This window comes from Myotis daubentonii, chromosome 5 (assembly GCF_963259705.1).
Source record: "Myotis daubentonii chromosome 5, mMyoDau2.1, whole genome shotgun sequence".
Lineage (NCBI taxonomy): Eukaryota > Metazoa > Chordata > Mammalia > Chiroptera > Vespertilionidae > Myotis > Myotis daubentonii.
In genome coordinates, this window is record NC_081844.1 from 7,339,599 (window position 1) to 7,345,449 (window position 5,851).

Sequence of the window (5,851 nt, forward strand, 5' to 3'; positions counted from 1 at the left end):
AGTAATTTTTTTTTTACTAGGTGACAACTAAGTTCCCCTGAATAGATACTTAGTCCAATTTGCCAATTCAAATCAGTCTGAAATAACATTTGTAATTGCTTCCCAGTGAGGGGAAGATAGATGTATTGGGGTTCTTCTCCTCTAAGCTGCCTGCAGCGCTTTCTGAGTTGAGATATTAACTGAGCCATGAGTTCTATATATGTAACCAGTTTTAGAGGATTGATGCCCTAGGTCAGTGATGGCAAACCTTTTGAGCTCAGCATGTCAGCATTTTGAAAAACCCTAACTCAACTCTGGTGCCGTGTCACATATAGAAATTTTTTGATATTTGCAACCATAGTAAAACAAAGATTTATATTTTTGATAATTTTATATATTTAAATGCCATTTAACAAGGAAAAATCAACCAAAAAAATGAGTTCGCATGTTACCTCTGACACGCGTGTCATAGGTTCACCATCACTGCCCTAGGTGGAACCACTCAATAATAGTAGGAGAGTTTTTATTTTGGAAGATGACTCCAGTGGGACTATTTGCAGTAGGATTAATCTGTCCTAATAAAGGCAATTGAGGCTGTACCTGTGCTACTTGGGCTGAGGAGATTGCCTGCTCAATTCTTAGTAACTCCTTCCAAGCTTCATCTGTTAATGTTTGGGGCGAGGAAAGATTAGAGTCACTCCTAAGTATATTGAATAAATTTGTCATTTCTTCCATAGAGATTTTTAGATAAGGCCTTAACCAATTAATGTCCCCTAATAATTTCTAAAAGTCATTTAAGGTTTTAAGGCAATCCTTACATATTTCCACCTTTTAAGGCCTAATACATGGACTTTTTAATTACAGTTCCTAGATATTTAAGGGCATCTCCCTCTGTTTTTTCTCCCAGAGAAATCTCTAAGCCACATTTAGGGAGTTTTATTTTTTAAACTTTTACTTTCTCTTAAACAGCAACAATCAACTTAGTTGCCTTTCAGAAAAACAGGTAGGAGAAAAACATGCTGGCCAATACTGCAATGCATACATTCAAGTAAAAGTAACTTTCCTTTTACTTATGGTGTCTCATTAATGGTGAGATTTAATGCTTGCATATTAATTTTTAGTATATTTTGTAAATAGCAGCAGAAGAGATTTTAAATTTTTCTCTTTTTTAAAATAGTATTCTTTTTGGCTAGTGCTTATTTGCATATTTATGCAAATTTTACTTTGGATTTTACTAGAACCAATTGCTCATAAAATATTGGCTTCTTATATAAATGAGTTTATATGAGACCTTAATTATATTGTAAAAAGCTAACTTATTAAGTAATTAAAGTAGTCATCTTTATTGAAAAAGACCTATGAAGTACAGGTGCTGCCCCACCCCCGAGCCAATCTGCTTAAGAAGTATTCAGCAACCTTGTCCTGCCCTCCCTTTCTGTATTAACCATTTACTCTGTCCCTGGCAGGGGAGATAAGGGTAGTGGGCTAGTCTTTGTTTAAACTTCTCTGAGATTTTATGACCCTTTTGCAGCTTTTGCAAATAACTTTAGAATTCATTTCTCTTTCAATATGTCTTTTTTCCTTCTCATCATTCAAACCTTCTTTCCATGTCCTTCAAAAATGCAAAACCATGCCTTAGACATTCCATTAAGTATTTCCACTCTAATATTCTTTCTGTTTACCATCAGCAACTTGTACAGATCTTTTCTTTCTTTCCTTTTTTTTATGTATTAGAATTCTTCACTCTTAGAAACCTTAATTTTTCAATGATTACCAAAAGGTAAACAGCCAGCATCTCTTAGATTGACATTTATCAGTACACTTTTTGTAATTATTCTAAAAGACATCAACCAAATTTAAACCGGTTTTTATATTAAAAATTTGGTTCAGACCATAGAATTAATTCTCTTTGTTTTTAATCAGGCCAATAAAATATTATATCCTAGGTTGAAATTTTACCACACATAGTACACATAAGGATTACAGTATATTTTGAACTACTAATTTCTCCAGAGAAAATACAAGAATTATTTTTCTCAAAAATGAAATTTCTAGCCGAAACCGGTTTGGCTCAGTGGATGGAGCGTTAGCCTGCGGACTGAAAGGTCCCGGGTTTGATTCCGGTCGGGGGCATGTGCCTGGGTTGCAGGCACATCCCCACTGGGAGATGTGCAGGAGGCGGCTGATCGATGTTTCTCTCTCATCGATGTTTCTGACTCTCTATCTCTCTCCCTTCCTCTCTGTGAAAAATCAATAAAATATATATTTTTTTAAAAAATGAAATTTCTATACTTTATGCATTTTGTTATCATAACTATATAATTACTCCTACTTAATTTGAACTTTTAACTCTTAGAAGCCTCAAATTTTCGGTGGCAAGTTAAATACTTAGTATTTCTCAGATTAATAATATATTTATATTTTTGGCCAAAACCGGTTTGGCTCAGTGGATAGAGCGTCGGCCTGCGGACTGAAAGGTCCCAGGTTCGATTCCGGTCAAGGGCATGTACCTGGGTTGCGGGCACATCCCCAGTAGGAGATGTGCAGGAGGCAGCTGATCGATGTTTCTCTCCCATCGATGTTTCTAACTCTCTATCTCTCTCCCTTCCTGTCTGTAAAAAATCAATAAAATATATTTAAAATATATATATATATATATTTATATTTTTAAGAATATATTTTAAATAAAATACAAGACATTCAATTAATAGATTCAAATCTATCCTCTGGATTTTTCATATGAGGTAAACTCAGATTAATATTTCAGTATTTTGTCATTTTTAAATATTTAAATATTTAATAATTTTTTTATTTAATTCAGCAATGTTCTAAAGTCTTTAAGTTACCAAGGACTTTGGAAAATTATGTATAGGCATATGAGGCTGGAGAAAAGGCAGGGGAAGGAGAGAGCAGGCCTCTAGCCACTTGGATTTTAAAACTGCCACACTCTTCCTTAGAGATAACATCTAAGGTTACTGCTGTGGCTTCTCTGCTTTTACAGGGAGAAAGGCAGCTGGCCCTTTCCTCTAACAGAGAGTATAGTCAGTCTCCTCCTGAGTGACTGGACTTTCATTATTAATCTATTTATAATTATTACTGAAAAGCTTTATTACAAATCCTTCATTTTAGTTACATTTATTTATTTATGTTTTAATAACTTTGAGAATTTAGAAATCCCAGATGCATCCCTAAATTATGAGAAATGTCTCATCTTATCCAAATTTCAAATGACGGACTGGGAAATAAAAACATGGCGAAAATGAGACTTTTAATAACACTCCCGAGAGTGGGCATCTATTTTACAGGATCACCAAAGACTAGTAATTAATGGGCTGGGGCCTTTTTTAGTTACCTCCCTTTGTCTAGGGAATTTTCTTAGAACCTGTGTTATCAGTCACATGTACTGCTCATAGTCTTTCTCCCCACCCCCACATTCTGTTTGCTCTGGGGAAATTTAGTAATGGCTGGCCATCTACTGTTTCTTTTCTATTAAATTAAATTAAAGGCATGCTTAATAGACTAACAATAAACAAATTAAGCCAAACAAAAAAGACAGATAAAACAACCAACAGCAGACAAGCGTGCATAACACAGACAAAACTTAATAAATCAGAGCTCTTTTCATGGATCTTTCTGATGCTTTACATTGCCTGGGACTTGCAGCCAGATGCAGCCTAGATCTCAGCCTGTTGTTCACAGATCTTACCAGATTCTGCTCTCCACAGCACTGACTGGTGTCTAAAGTTGTTTTAGCTAAAATCTGCCTGTCCCGGCCTCCTGGTACTTACCACAGGCTGTGTTCTTACACTGACTGTACAGAAATAGGAGGCAGAGTAAACCCACCCCATATACACCTCAGCTCAGTCTCTTTGCCTGGTCTGTATTGTGAATGGGGAGACACTGAAAAAAAAAAAAAAAATCTGCCCGTCATAAGGTGATTTTCAGACAGAGCATTAGAGCCCTTTGTGAAAGGACTGTTAGCCCCTTGTCTCCAGCTGGGGAGCCTCCCACACCAGAGGCGGAGGGTCCGGGGCCTTAGGTGTGACAGACTTTTGATCCCCAGTACAAAGTGGGCATGATGCAGTTCGAACAAGAGCCCACATAGTTAAAGATGACAAGGGCACTCGTCTTCCTTGAGCCTGACTTAAGAGAGTACCTTTTGACACCTTAATTCCTTTATCCTTGAGCATGCAAGCTAAAAATTTACAATGATGTTTTTGCCTTTTACTCAAGTTCTTCCCCATTATAACCTGGCTGAATAAAAGTCCCCACCCACTTACAGTCATGACTCCGAAGCTGGCATGGGCTTTGGGCGCGGTGAACTTCCCCACCTTTCCAGTGAATTTCCACTTTTCCTTTTTCACTTCGTTTTTCCGCTCAGGCGAATCTTCTTCTCCAGGTCCTGTTCGAGGCATCAGAATGCCGCAACCTTTTACGACTAGGGTTCAGAATCTGAAGAAGGGGCCGTGCACAGATGAAAATGCTGTACAAGAAATATGAATTTAGAAGGCATGGGGGGCCAGGTGGAAACCTCTCTCTTGGAGAGGTACACTGACTTCTGGCTGGTCTGCTTTTTATTCACTTTCAGATACACATCTTGCCCTCAGTAAAGCATGGCAAACAGGTAGCAGACAGACAGTCTCAACGGTCAGTAAAGATCAGTAAAGATTTACTTTGAGGCTATCAGGTAATTGATAGCCACTATCTCAACAGAACAATTGGTGCATGTTTTAGCCCTGCTAATTGTCCAAGGTCTATCGGCCTTCCGAGTTCCTTGATGTACCCTCATGATAGTATTGACAATGGATGGCTTCCTGCACCCCCTTACCTTGGATTGGGGAAACAGGACTGGCCTAGATGGGGGCACAAAGCAGGGCTGGCTTAGATGGTGGGGTGTCAGCTGGCAGCCTGAGTGCAGAAGAGACTGAGCCCCTCCCCACCCTGCCCTCAAGTGGGCACAGAGCTGGAATCGGAACAGCTCAATATGACACAGCATGGCTGTGGAATAGCACAGCTGTGAGCCTGGGCAAGGTAAACCCTATGTACAACTCTGGATGTTGCAGCTCCATGCCTGGAATACACAGCCTTCCACAAAAAACGAAAGTGCAATCCACTAGGAGGAGGCTGACTTAGACAAGAGTACCTGCTCCTGATACCTGATTGGTCGATTTCTATGCAAATTAGGACTCCAAATCCCCACAGTTTGATTGGTCCAAATAGCATTGTCCTGACTGGTCAGAATGGAGCCACTCTGGTTCGTCAGTGAATATGCAAATAAGGAGATATCTGTGCAGCTCCAATTGGACAGGGAAAGTTTCAGTCCTGTTGGTCAAATTGCAATCCTAGGAGCTCTCTTATAAGGGTCAACTCAGCCAGCAGGCGCACAGTGTAGGAGGTTTGGTAGCTGAATCTGTGGCTTTTCACTGAAATTCAGCCTGTGTGAGAGACCTCTGTAAACAACAGCTGCTAGGCTCTGGTTATGAATTTGAACCCAGTCAACCATGAGGAGTCCTTTTTGGCACGTATATTCTTCTCGGTGTCAACAAAGGAAGGAAGAGGAAAAAAACAGCAAGGGTTCTTTTTCACACAGACAAGCTTATTCTAAAATTTATATGGAAAGGTGTAGGCCCTGGAACAGCTAAGCAATCTTGAAAAAGAAGAAAGTGGAAGAATCACCCTACCAGACAGACATTAAGGCTGCTCTACACCTACAGAAATCAAGACAGTGTGGTATCACAGAGGGACACACACAGAAAGACAAATGGAAGGTAATAGAGAAGCCACAAAAAGGCCCACACAGACATCGCAACTGATCTTTGACAGGCGTGCAAAAGCACTTCAGTGGAGAAAGGAGCCTTTTCCACAAATGGTG

General features: G+C 39.3%; 1 non-coding gene across 1 annotated transcript; it reads left to right on the forward strand.

Annotated features, from left to right (window-relative positions):
- Nucleotides 1–3,750: 3,750 nt before the first annotated feature.
- LOC132236333 (small nucleolar RNA SNORA51) lies at nucleotides 3,751–3,882 on the forward strand. The gene has a single exon (XR_009453272.1). It is a non-coding gene; the product is annotated as a small nucleolar RNA SNORA51 (small nucleolar RNA).
- Nucleotides 3,883–5,851: the final 1,969 nt, after the last annotated feature.